This window comes from Coturnix japonica, chromosome 20 (genome assembly GCF_001577835.2).
Source record: "Coturnix japonica isolate 7356 chromosome 20, Coturnix japonica 2.1, whole genome shotgun sequence".
NCBI lineage: Eukaryota > Metazoa > Chordata > Aves > Galliformes > Phasianidae > Coturnix > Coturnix japonica.
This window is the reverse complement of record NC_029535.1, coordinates 103,221-117,249: the sequence shown is the minus strand read 5'-3', so window position 1 is coordinate 117,249 and position 14,029 is coordinate 103,221. Positions and strand designations below refer to the sequence as shown.

The 14,029-nt window shown below is 51.5% G+C and overlaps 1 protein-coding gene across 15 annotated transcripts in view; it reads right to left on the bottom strand.

The window, feature by feature from the left end:
- The window catches only part of EPB41L1 (erythrocyte membrane protein band 4.1 like 1), a 66,949-nt gene extending 57,352 nt beyond the window's left edge, over window positions 1-9,597 (bottom strand). For 12 of the 15 annotated variants that reach the window (XM_015881255.2, XM_015881264.2, XM_015881263.2 and 9 more), the window contains exons 1-2: window positions 9,496-9,597; window positions 201-250 (exon numbers count right to left, since the gene is read on the bottom strand). The gene's annotated coding sequence lies outside the window, so the exon portion shown is untranslated. Of the gene's footprint in view, window positions 1-200; window positions 251-5,521; window positions 5,661-9,452 lie in introns of those variants that run through there. The other 3 variants (XM_015881256.2, XM_015881257.2, XM_015881258.2) reach the window with 3 other exon arrangements.
- Window positions 9,598-14,029: the final 4,432 nt, after the last annotated feature.

Genomic DNA, 14,029 nt, shown 5'->3' with positions numbered 1-14,029 from the left:
TTCAGCAGTAGCAGGCCAGATTTCCAGTTATCACAGTGGGGTTTCTAGCAAAGAACCAGCTACCATACAAGCCTCCTTCATATTGCGTCATGACTTCTGATCATCCGCCATCAGCTACTGCAACCCATTCTATGCTACAAAACTTACTCAGCCTACATGGGATCTAGAAAGGAGAATAAAGGCTTTCAGGATAAACTCACGCTGCTTCCAGGGGCTGATCTCAGCACTCTGTTCAGGTACAATTCAGAATCTGCAAAGGAGAAATTGGATTTGGTTAAAAATAACAAAAATAGTAATCTTCCCAGGAATGATGATGAGCACACGGATGGGCAGCAGCAAGGTGTTTGTCGCAAGATGGTGCCCAGACTGCTTAAGCACTGCATTTAGACTCCATACAAATCTACTTGCCGGAGATTTTCTGCTACAGATTACTTTATAGGAGCTTTATTCTCAAAGAGACTGATGTGAAAACAGTACCTCCAAAAGCAGCAGGTCTGCTCACTGCATGTGTTCAGAGCCAGCTTTGCCAATTTTAAGCAAAAAAAAAAAAAAAAAAAAAAAAAAAAAAAAAGCAAATATTTACTAAAGGCAGTACTGCAGAACCTCTGAGAAGTGAAGCAGATAGACTTTTGGCTTGCACAGCCAATTGCTACCCAAGTTCTCATTTCAGGGCCATCTGTGCCACATTATTGTCTTCTGTCCCTCTGTGTCATCTGCATGGCCCCTCTGATAATGATAGCCCTGACTTGGGGCACAAAGGGCAACATCTGGTCTGCAGGACCTTTATCCCAGGCAGTGACACACACGACACGAGGAGCCAGCCTGGCTCACCCATCCATGGAGCGGCAGGTTTGGCACACACATTGTAAAATGAGCAGTTTTAAAAGGAAGTTATCTCAGAACTGGATCCTGTAACAGAACTTCCAGAACCACTTTTTAGATGGCAACTATAGGTACTGAAGGAGAGAAAAAAAAAAAAAAGAAATAAAATAAAGAATACCTTCATGTGCCCAGGGAAGAACTGCAGTTCAATGAATACTACAATTACATGAAAGAGGAAGCGAAGTCCTATAGCCCAACAGGGATACCTCCGGCTTTTTTTACAATGTTTAACTTATACATTCAACACACACAGGCAATCCTCTCACAAGGATAAATGCAAAGCAGGCAGGATAACCTGCTTATGCAAAACTCAACCACTCCGTAAACATAAACAAAACCAATCCAAACCAAAAATCCTTTGAACATTCAATGTCAAGGACTCCCACCTCACTTAATTCACATTTCACATGGATGCAGTGAAACCCTTGCACTTCCCACAAGCAAACATCAGCTGCACATAGCCCTACACAGCTTGCTCTTCATGGAGATGCCAAGAACAGGCTTTGGCTCCACAGGAGTGACACAGATCCACAGCAACTTTCTCAAAAGCTTGCTCGGGGCACAAAAGCCATTCTGCTTCCATTTGGATGGAGTCCCCAAGCAGCACAGCAACAAGAGATGACACGCAGCAATGACAGCATCTCTTCTCACACTGTCAGTCTGCAGCAACTAGGCCAGAAACTGCAGTTGGCTCAGGCCCATGCCCTCACCAACAAGGACAGGACCTTGTGCCACCCACGAGCCCTGATGCAGTAAGCTAGGCGCATCACACCTCCAGGGAAACAACAATGCCTTTAGGGTGGGAAAAAATCATGCCCCAAGATGATCTGCACAAGAACTGCAGGGAAGAGAAAGATGGGAGTTCCAGCCCCCCTGTAATGCTGTGTCCCTGCCCCAGCTCTCTGCCACTGTCCTCAGAAGGGAAAGCACAGACTCCTGTGGTTGAGGGCTCTTGTGCTGATGCTGTCACACTGGCCATGCTCCATACACTCTGCCCACTGGGAACAGAGCTGGGATGCAGCACAGAGCCTGTGGCTATATCAGCTGCCCTCCTCGCCCTCCATAACTGCATGGCAATCACAGCCTGGCCACATGCTGCATTGTGCACAGGCTCACCATGAAGTCATAAGGCCAGCTCGTGCTAGCTATGCCCCAACATCAGCAGCTGGCCCAGGGCAGTACCGCCCTGACCACAGGCCCCACGCTCCCCACTCCCATATCCACGGTCCAGGGGATGCCACCTGAGTGCCAAGGCTACTGCCACAGATGTCATTACACACACACACCTCAGTCCCACACCAGACTTCTACACCCGCCTCCTCAGGCAGACGCTGCCTAGGCCAGCAGACCAGATGGAGAAGCTGAGCAGCAGTGCTGTCCCATCTTCTGACAGCAGCTGGGCACAGCAGGCTGGGCTGAGCAGGCTTGAAGTCCACAGCTCATGTTCCCTTTGCGAGAAGGCTACACAAACACACAGGGATCTGTGGAGCTTCCCAGCAACTCCCCTCATAGGGATGAGCCCCCATGGCCCTGCTCCTCCTCTGCTGAGCCCAAAGATTTTTTGGGTCCCCATACTGCTCCCAACCTCACACACTCAGCTCTTTCCAACCCAGCTCAAGAGATCAGAGCAGAGGCAGGCAGACACACAAAAGCAGCCTGATTTTGTCCAGCCTGAGGAATGAGCATCCATCAGCAGTCTGTGATACAGGGCTCACCATGTCCCTACAGAAGGGAGGATGGAGGAGGTGGTCAGTGAGCGCAAGGCAGTGACACTCAGCATTCCCCCACTACCTGCCTGTGTTACACCACCAGTACATACTGCCAAACAAAGCCACCATGCTCTGGAGCCGACACAGACCAGCCTTCCTTCCTGTCTGCTGCTACATGAAGCAGCTTTCACCAAAGCCGGCTGCATTTCAGCAGGGAGACACTTTGGAACTGGAGCTACTGCATCAATTAACATCATATTAATGACGTGCTCTGAGAACACAGGCATCTGGGAGCAAGACCCTCCCCCATCCCTGCTAGCTTCCAGCTTCTCATAACAGTCCTGCTAGCAAAAATGCATGCTAGATTGCACTGCAAGCTTTTGCCATGCAGCTCTCCTCAGCACAAGGCTGCTGTGTGCACCATCTCAGCTGCAGACAAGCGCTTGAGGCTGAAAACATTCCAGAATGACCCACATTGTCACAAACCCCATAGCAATTATCCAGTCTGACCCTGACAGGGTAAGCACAAGTACTGGCTGTCAAAGCAGGCACTGGGACATCAACCACAAACAGGAGGCTGGATCAGCCAGGCAAACACTACAGCCCTTGCAAGGGGCAGATCTGAGCCAGCAATGCTGGCAGGCGCACCTACTCACAGGGGTTAGGAGGAAGCTGTATGTCAAGCCCAGCTTGCTCGAATCTAGGCCAATGCATTGCAAGAACTCCGATCAGTCCAACAAAGGTCAAGAAAGGCGACAAGGATTCATGCTGTCCCTTTTGCTTGTCCAGGAACATAAATATGGCAGAGCAGTGAAGCAGCCCCAGGGCAGCTTACTGAAGAATGAAGACCTGAGTAGAGCTCCAGCCATGTACAGCTGCACCCCACTCTAGCTCACCCCACATCAGCTCTGGTGCACCAAGAGGGAACAGCCCGGCCAGTTCTCAGCAGATGACTGCACCACAACACCACAGCCATCTCTTGCCTCGCATGTTATCCTGCCCGTGGCATGCTAGGCAGCGCGTGGCAGGGGGTAAGGCTGAGCTTCAGAGCTCTTGCACCAATGTAGAAGGGCCAGGGAGAGTTATAGCTACAGTGGAATCTGCCATCAGAACACAGCAGGGGCAGCTGCATTTTCTCTACCTTTACATTCTTTACTTCTGGTTGTCATCCTAAAGCCAGCTGTGGTTCTTACAGACATACAATGCACTAGCATACATGTCCAACCCACTAGTTTTATGGTTTTGTTGCCTTCTTTTACATTTAAATAAAATACATATATATATATATACACACATAAAGTTTTGTTACTTATATACATTAACTATAGCATATCTTTTGTATGTGGCCCAAGACAACTTCCCTTCACTTCGTGTGGCCCAGGCAAGCCCAAGGGTTGAGCACCCATGCCAGACCAAGGTAACCAACAAAGAGATCCTCATCTTTTGGGTCCCTGAAGAAAAGTCCCAGTAAATTTGCAAAGGTAACAGCCCCTGATTCACATAGGCATGCATATACCCAGAGACAGATTAGACGTCAAAGGTTATTTCTGTTGCTCTACCATTACTCTGCAAAAACATCACATATGAGGACTTGCAATAAATCTCTCCTAAAAGGCAGAACTACAGCAAATTCAGGATGGAAGCTTCCTGCCCTAAAGCTAAACCATTAACATCGGGTTTGTACTCCTGATAAGATTTCCATGGTTCATAGCAAGTGACAGACCAAGTGGTCTGACCACCCATCATCAGGCCTTTGCACAGCATCATTAACCCACTTTGAGAATTCTGCCACTCCCCTCTGGTCCCTGGCAAAGAGGAGACCCAATATTTCATCAGGTACCATACCATCTAATGCTCAGCAGGAGCTCCTGCCAGCAGAGACACAGCCAAATCAATAGTCCATCTATTAAGATTTAATTGCTTCTCTGAAACACAAGGGCACTGCATCCCTGCTAGGGAGAAACATTTGCAGGACTTCGCCCAGGGCTGCAGCCCTTCATGTTTGCCCACATGGATGCCAGTTCTGAAGTGCTCCGGGCTGAGCATGGGAGTGGTGAGACAGGCCAACCCCCCCCAGCAGCAGCCTGCCAGGGCAGGCACCTAGAGCTGCCTCGGGGATCACCACTGCAAGCACAATGACAAGCACAATGAGCTGATTACAAAGGGAAAATGTCATGTAAAAAACACAATCAGATTCCAGTCTCTTCTGCCCATAACAAAATGGCTCATGAAATGGCTCGTTCTTTTCTGCCACAAAAATGTGTTTCCCTTCAGAACCCTGATATGAGTAGGAAAAAAAAAAAAAAAAAAAGCAAAAAAAAAAAAGCTAAAAATATCTTCTGAAAGATACCATGACAGCAACAGATTCACAGGCAAATGAGGTGGGAAGAGGGCTATGAATGTGATAAAATCCTGTTTAATTTCTCCCCAGCCCCCTAAAAATCCACGGAAGGCAGAACTGATACTTTTTCCTTTGTGCAAAAGAAGACTCCACCCTGTGTTTTCCTCTCCATCTGATACACGACGAAGGATACCAGCACACATTTATGCTCAGTCACCAGTCGGCAAGTGGGGCACAGGCAGTGAGATACTGGAACAGGAGAGGAAGGAGTCAGGTGGGTGGAACCTGGCAGAAATGCCATACTTTAAATCCCCATTCACTATCTGCTCACACATGAGATGCATTTTACACTAACAAAGCATCTAGTGCCAGATTTAACTGTGCCTCTGATAGCCTGGATGGAAAGGAGCGTCTGTCTTCTGGACCAGAATGGTAAACTGGCAAGATGAAGCTCAACATAATTACCACTGGGTCCAATTTCAGCTGGTGGGCAGAGGCCTGGCTTCTGAAATGAGAACAGATCCGATACTAAAGTGGTACCACATTTCATCTCCACAAAGAGGCCAAGTGCCCAAATGAAAATGCTGACCTGCTGGAAACTGCAGATCTGCGGCTTCAGCCCAATTTGTCTCGTGGTTTGAGCACAATGGGGTCAACCCAGCCTCTGCTTCTCTGTGATCACACCAGACCCATCAGCTACTGCATGGGGCAGATCCAGCCTGAGACACCAGCTGAGTCCACGTGACAGCACAGTGCCCTTTGGAGGACAAAACACAGACCATCAGTAAAAGATGGAAAGGAACAGCTCTTCCAAACTATTGTTTTCTGAGTTTTAAGGCTCTGCCTATTACCCCCACCCTCTCAGATAGCAAATCTGGGAGGTGTGCATGAGTATGTACATGTACATGCATACACTATGTGCAAGGCACTACTTCTCAGCTTCAATTCAAAGCACCTTCTGCTGTGTACTGGGACAAGAGGACAAAATTACCAGAGAGGGCCCTAAGACGACACTCCCTTTTCATACAGTCCCACGTTCCCCTGTCTGGTTCAAGGAGAGCAAACCTTGGCTTCTGCCTCAGTTGCATAACAGCTCGGCCCAACAGCTCTTGGCACAACCATTCACCTCCTTGGCAAAAAGAAGGGGAGGGTGGAGCAACTGTCATCCAAGACAGGGGACACTCACAGGGCAGGAAAGCTGCAGTAGATACAACTGCCCAAATCTTCTCTTCTGTTTCTTTGATGCTCAGAGAGCTGGAGGACCTCTCCTACAAAGACAGACTGAGGGAACTGGCCTTGTTCAGTCTGGAGAAGAGAGGGCTGTGGGGAAAACTTATGACGCCATTCAGTATTTAAATGAAGGTTCTGAACAGGAGGGAGAGTAACCTTTTACACAGGCAGATGGTGACAGGACAAGGGGGAATGGCTTTAAACTGAAAGAGGGGAGATCTAGGCCATATGTGAGGAGGAAGTTCTCCACCCAGAGGCGGTGTGGCCCCAGCACTGCTGCCCAGAGCTGTGGGTGCCCCATCCCTGCAGGTCCACAGCTGGGCCTTGGGCAGCCTGAGCTGGGGGGCAGCCAGCCCATAGCAGGGGTGGGGCTTCCATCCCAGCAATACTGGGATTCTGTATATTAGTGCTCACTGAGGTCTTAGACAAACCACCAGCTTCCACCCAAGGGCTGAGAGGAAAGATGGATCCGGAGACCCAAGGAAATGCTCACCAAAGACAACCCCTTCCCAACGTTGTTCAACCTCCTGTAATCCAGACAAAATGATGCGTGAGAGAAAGCATTCATTTGGCAGGCTATGCCACTGTGAGTTACTATCACTTAAATTAGCAGAGCCAAATGGCCCAAAGCAGATGAATTCACAATACCAGAGCGGGGTCTCAAGGCCTATCAGTCTCCACCAATGCCACCACTTCAGCCAGACTCAAAGCACACAAGCCAGCAGCAGGCCTGAGTCCAAGCTCAAACCCCAGCATGGCTGCAGCGCAGGCCAGCCCCTTCACCTCGCACTGCCAAACCTCACGGGTCTTCCAGCACAATCACCACAGCTGTGACAAATCCAAACCTGCTGACTCAGTGCCATCTGACTTCTCTAATGAGAACAACAAGCCACAAAGCCATCGCTGTCACAGCCCCAACACAAGCACATTTTATGTGCCGTATGAGAGTCACATATCTGTAATTGCACAAGTCTTTCCATGCAGGAGCTTCCAACCACCAGGCTTGGGAATCTCCATCATTTTGTGTTTCTTTTTTTGCATATACTCTCAAAACAGAGCTTCAGAATAGACTCAGGCCTCCAAAGTGACAGGCACCGCATGAAAGTCTACGATATAGCTAAACACAGGCCTTCCAGACGCCCACACTGATCTGCCACCAAGCCTAAGCCCATACTCAACCCATCTACTCGCACACACTGCACCATCAGTATCCCAGCTGTCGCTCAGGCAGTGTATCACTGTGCCCAAAGCAGTGGGGAAATGTAATTTCCTAGCTGAACAAAACTAAAGCATGCAAAGCCTGTGAGAACAGACAGGAAACCCAGAGCAATCCTGAACACAGCCAAGCCCACCTCCTGCACTTTAACCAACAGGCCTTTCTCCACTGACTTCCATCATTTAGAAATCATGATTATCTACAGGAAACTTTATTATTTATTTATTTTTTATGAACAAAATTAGCTGGGAATCCAGCTGGTCTGTCCATCTATGAAAACCTCCTCTAGTTATGCATGACTATTCTGCAGCACTAGAGCAAGGAGCAGATATTTTAGTCACTTACGGGACTGTTGAAAGCAGAAAGAAGAAAAGGTTACTGTGTAAATCAAGGTGATCTAATTGCTCAGAGCCAAAAAGAGAAATCAGCTGCCTTGGGGAGGAAAACTGATTCTGAACATTTTCTCCATTCCATATCACAGTGATACCCACAGCCTTCTTCAGCCAACCCAGCCCCCCTCCTGGCTATCCATCACACTTGGGCTCCTCACAAGGCTGTTGTCACAACCAGGGCCCTGCTACACGCAGCAGTGTCTGCTTTAATGGTCCCACTACCATCTGAAGTTGCTGTTAAAGCAATAAACATGGCACAGTGGTTGCAAGGAGATGCTCACCGCTCCCAGCAGTGGCTACAAGCAGAGGAGGCAGCTCACATCCACTGGGGAAACATACAGGTTGATTATTCAACAGTCAGTTCGGGGATTGTTCACGCATAAGGGATTAGTTGGAAGAAAGAGGTTGATTCTGGACCTTCCATGTACCACAATAACCAGGGTCTGGCACAATTCGCAGAACACACCCTGTGAACCTGGGGCCCTCACTGACAGCAGGGCTCTCAGCATCCGGAGCAGCCTGCAGACAGGCTCCATGCTGCCCAACCAAAAACCAAAAAGTACAATTAAAGGGTAATTGTCTTCTTGTCAGGATCACCTCTCAAATCCAGCCTTCCCTAAGCTCCAAACTTGCTTGAAGGCAACACGGGCATGCAGGCTGCTGAAGACCATGAGTGCAGATCCCCAGCCATGGCAGCCAGAGGACACCCACAAGCACACAATGGGCAGTGGAGGAAGCAGAGAACTACAAGGCATCTCCGAGGGCACAACACGTTTCCCACACCTCCAGCTCTTTGGATGCAAGAGCCCTTTTGGACAAACCCAATGTGAGAAGACCACGGGGGGGAAAGCAACTGGGAGCAGGCTGGTCGCTAGGTGCGCTGAGAAAGCCACACCTCTCAGGGCATGTCAGCAAGGAGAGCTCATCAGGAGTCATCTCACACCGCCTGCAGCCCAATAACAGAGCTCTTCCACCGCCCGCTCCTGCAGCGAATGCTCCACCACACGTACCGACCATTGTTTGTCCGCAGAAGGGTCCCCACTGCAACGCATGGCTGGGCACGGAGCGGAACAATACTACTGCAGCAGCAGCAGCAGCAGAAAGAGTGATCCATACGGAAAGTGATGATAGAGGGGACACGCGGAGCCCTAATACGATCACCCAGGTAACCGGTCTGTGGAGAAAACGCTGAGCTTGAGGATACCTCCAGAGCCCACCTCCTGCCATATGACGATACTCCAAAAATAACCACAGAAATATGCGAGGACCCGGTCCAAGTTGTTCCTGGCACTCTGCACATTCTCCCTCTAATGTAAATCGTCTCCCTGCAATCACAGCCCCGCGGTTAAACGCAGTTACCGCAAGCCGCAGCGCCGGGCGGGCCGCGGGGCCGGCGGATCCCAGGGCTGTGCTGGGCTGTGCTGGGCTGTGCTGTGCTGGGCTGTGCTGGTCCGGCTGCACGGCCGGCTGCTGCTTCACCGCGCCCCTCGCTCGGCTGTGGCTGGCAACGCCGCGCTCCCCAGATACGCGGCGGTGAGAAGCGCTGTTCGCCGCTCCCGCCGCACCGAGCAAGGCAGACCGGGCGGGGAGAGCCGCAGTCGCTTCTCTGCGGCCCGGCGAAGCGGCCCTGCCCTGCCCCGCCCCGCCCCACACCGCGCCGCCCCGCCCGCCGCCGAACGCACCTCGGGCCGCCTGGCTCCGGCCGTGCCCCGCGCGGGCGCTCACCTGGGCCCGCTCCGCCACCGACCTCATCCGGGGTGCGGCCCCGCGCCGCAGCGACCGCCGCCAGCCGCCAGCCGCCAGCCCGCCGTGCGGCGGGAGCGCAGCGCGGGGCGGGACGCGGCGCTGCGGAGGGAGCGGCTCCGCGCCGCCGCGCTCCCGCCCTCGCCCCGCCCGCTGGGAGCCGCCCCCGGCCGGGACGCTCGGCTCAGCGCTGCGGAAGCCCCACGCCGCGCAGCGCACCGGCCGCGGGGGCTCGGCCCTGCCCGCAGCCTCCAACAGAACTGCCGCTGGGTGCGGGGGGAGGAGCCGCGCTCCCGAGTGAGCTCCGGCGGCTCCTGCCGGCGCGGCGCTGCCTCAACCCCGCTGCCTCAACCCCGCCCGGTGCGGCTCAGCCCGCGCGGCTGCGGCCCCCTGCCCGCCCGCGTCACTTCGGGTCCTCCGGAGCCCGCCGGGGCTGCAGCCCGGAGCTGCGCGTCCCCGCTCGGCGGAGAAGCTCGGCCTCCCCCGGACAGGAAGTCTGGGACGAGCGCTGCGGCTCCCAGGGGCGTGACCGCTCGCGGAGCTCGTTGCGGGGCCTGGCACGGCCCAGCCGCCTGCTCTTACCGCGGGCAGCGCTCGTGCGGAGCGCGGTGCGGCTGCGGGGCAGCCCGGGGTCCGCCCGAGCCCCGCACTTGGGGTGCCCGTCGAGCAGCGTCCTCCGGGAGCTGCGGCCCCGCATAGCGGGAACCCCTCGGGGATAAACCAGCGCACCAGAGCCGGGCGTGAGGCGGTAACATTCACTTACAAACAGAAGGCATGTCCTCCGGTTGTGCAGATTCCCTTTACAGAGTCTCTGCCGTTGGCCCGCTGTCGCCGTGCCGTGCCTGCGGGTGCCGCTCAGCGGGTGCCACACCTCGCTGCTGCAGTGCTGTGCTGCTAAAAAAGACACGGTCTGGGCGCAGTCATGAGAACAGCTGCTGACTGTTTTCACCTGTCAGGTCACCCAGTGGAGCAGTGCTGAAGATGTGGAAAATCCAGTCCTTATGGAGACTTGGCCGTACTGCCCTTTGCCCCCGAAATGAGGAAAAGAGCTTAATTTGCAGCATATTGGCCATCATCATGTGACGGCCCTCTTCTTTTTGTTTAATAACAAAGACGCCTTTTTGCATCCTTGTCAGATCCCTGCTCCATGATGGCAGCAGTGGAGATACCTGCTCTGGTGTCCCACAGATAACAGATGGGGCAGAGGGAAGGTATGGTATACAAAACAAGAAAATATGGGAATTCAGAGTGACCAGCACTTCTTCAATTATTGACATAAATAAACACCTCCAGAAGTCAGCTTTTTTATCAGGAAGAGCTGTTACAGCAAGCAGCTGTTACACAGCCAGGTGGAACTGCACGTTGGCTGCTGGAGAGCTTGACTGCCCAGTGTCTCCTATGTGACATGATGTGGAGGAAAAAGACAGCAGGTACCACTCCCTACCTGGGCAGCAGGTCGTGCTTTTGCCACCAAAGGGAGATCTGGTGGCCACATTCTCATGGTCTGGCAGAGTCAGCTTGGAACAACAGTGACAGTGCAAAGAAATGAGTGCTGGTACAAATTGAAAGGGCTTGCAGTCATGTAATGGTTCAGTGTTAGGACAGGCCTCCATGAGAACCTCTGTGGTTTTTTTGCATTGTTATTTATTTGGTTGGTTCTTATTCCAGCAAGTTTTCTTAGTACAGATAATAGCCGCAGGGTGTCCTGCCTGCCTCCATTGAACAGAAAGCAAGGAGGGTTATCAGGTGTGTCAGTGTTCCCCTTGAGGATACTTCTATGCTCTTTGTTGCGACATTGTTTTTAATGACTCCTATTTTATTCAGAGTTGGTGTCCCTGACAGAAACAGTAACTGTTAGCACTTAACGCCTTCCGCCAGCAGAACCGACTATGAATTAGCCCTCGCCACATCAATGTCAGGGAAGTGCTCTTCTGGTTATTAATAATCATTGCAAAGTATTCATCATCAGATCTGCAGCAGAAGTTGAAGTGAGGTTGTGTTTGCTCTCACTTCCAAGGCAGAGGTGAGCCTAGGAAATCCTGGCCTGAGCTGCTGCTGGATCTGATGCTCTTCAATAACAGCCTTTCGCTGCTCTCACTTGTTTATGCGGGGCGTGAAAAGGCCCTTTGTGCCCCCTGGGGAGCCAGCTGCCAGCTGGGAGCAGTGAGACTCTCCCTGTGTGCTCCTCGTTTCCTTCCCCCTTGCAAGGCTGTGCCTTCCATGAGGTGCGGGAGTTGCACGAGGGCTTGCAGGAATAGTCAGCCCAGCTGGAAATGGAACATGGATCCTGGTGCTGGGCTCCAAGGTACTTTCTGGATGATGGGAATGCGCTGGTGACCTTCCAACAGCTCCAGACAAGCACTTCCATGCAAAGAGAACACATCCAGCTCTTGGTTGCTCATGCAAGGCCACATGATCCATTTTCCTCCAGGCTGACTGAATGGGACTCAGAGCTTGCAGAAGTCCCTGGGTCTAAGAGGTCATCAGAGAAATTAGGCCAAGCCCTCACATCCCTATTTGTCCAGAGCCCTGATGTTTTAGGGATACGCAGCCTGCGTTCTGCTTCCCAAACAACATGGCCTAGTACCAAAATGCCATCACTGCCTGCTGACCTTTGGATATTTGAGTGCAGCTCCAGGTAATTGTGCACATTACTGATAACTGAGAGTAAAAGCAACAGGAGATGCATTTCAAAAATGTAACTAGTAAGTTTCATGGCCCACCTAATCTTTGTGACACATCCCAGTGCAACACCTTGCAGACATAAGAGGGCTGCAGTGGAAAGAACTGTAGCACCTCTGGGAGGCAGGGAAGAAGGAATATTGCCTACTTTCCAGGCAAGAAACCTACCAACCAGGGCAGGATACAGGTTGCTCTGGAGCAGAGCTATAACATGCAAAATAACCCAGGAAAGCACTTTTGTTACAGCCATCTCAGCAGGCCTGTGGGGTAGGTGTGGTCCACAGTGAATCAGTGGTGGGCTCAGGAGAGACAAATGAAGAGACATTTAACAAATGTAACAATATTTGCAATCAGTCACTCCTTTCTGTGAGCCATAAGGGGAAAGAGAAAGGGTTGAGCAGGATTTGCTTCCAGCTGCAGCCCCAGCCCATTGGGCATGTTTCCCCATGCAGGTTAGAGCTCTCTCATTTGCTCATGGGCTTTCTGCACAGACCAACTGTACACAATCGTGGGTCACAAACATCTGGACAGCCTCAGTTCCATCCTGTTACGAGCCTTGCAAGGCTGAGGCTTTATCCTAGATACCGTAAGATGGGATATCCTGTGTTTTTCTGTTCTAATGCTGCCAGGAAATTATCCGTTCTCCTGAGGGGAGACCCTGGCATGGGTCTGACATACTCTGATTAAAAGGGAGGTTCTGACAGCTTAATCAACAGTCAGCTTGAGGATGGCAGGGGTTGAGTACAACATGTCTGATGCCAACCTGCCCACCAAGAGCAACAGTTGTGGCCAACCCACCAGAAACCCACTGCACCAAGGACAGAGGAAACAGAAAGATGCAGAACAAGGCACAAACTGGGGAATACACATGGTCTTGTTTTCTTCCTTGATGCAAACATCACTCTGCTGACTTCACTGCTCTGAGGCAGAAGAGGTTGACATGGTAATACCTCCCAATTAAATATCTTGTCCTCTCACTTGGCAGGAGCATCTCCTGGCTGCCCTAGATAGATAGGTTGGCTGTGTACTAAACTGCTGTGCTCTGGGGAGCCACAGAGGAGGGTGCAGTATGAATTACTGCACTGCAGTAGGAGTGCTGACTTTGGGGGACTGCCCCAGCAGAAAATGCTATTTCTGTCCAAGAAACTGACTTCCTAAGCTATTACTTATCAGTGCAGACATTTTGAGCAAATATTAAGAATCATAGACATGAAGGGGACATAAAAAAACTAAAACTAAAAGGAGAAAAACAACCAAACACAATGTTCTGGATTTCATATTTCCATGTTACCATTTAAAAGTCCTAGTGTCCCAGCTCCTATAGCCAGATGGCTGCATTGCAATGTTAGTTTCTAGCATCTGTTGATACAAAAGTAGATTGAAGTATGAAAGCTGGAAAGTCGGAAAATAGATCAAGAGAGGGTCAAGAAGTGGTCTCTCTAACTGGAAAAGGAGCCACACAACATGGGTCCCTTAAAGCCATCCAGCCTGGTGTCTCCATGAGGCCTGGGTCTGGTGGCTGAGCAGAGGTGTCCATGGGAAGCTAAGGAGTGGTAGTTAATGGACCACTGTCCTGAGAAAGCTAGTGACCTCTTCCATATGAACAGCATCTCAGCTGTAATTTGAATCAGTCCGATTTCCAGCCACCAAATCTTCCTGGACAAGGTGAGCCCATCAGGAGGGACTGGCAAGGAAGGAGGGACGGTGGCATGGCTGTCTATGTTAGGAAGTGTTTTGATGTTGTAGAGCTCAGTGCTGAGAATGATAAAGTTGAGTTCTTATGGGTAAGGATCAGGAGGAAGGGCAGTAAGGATGACATTCTGGGGATCTGTTA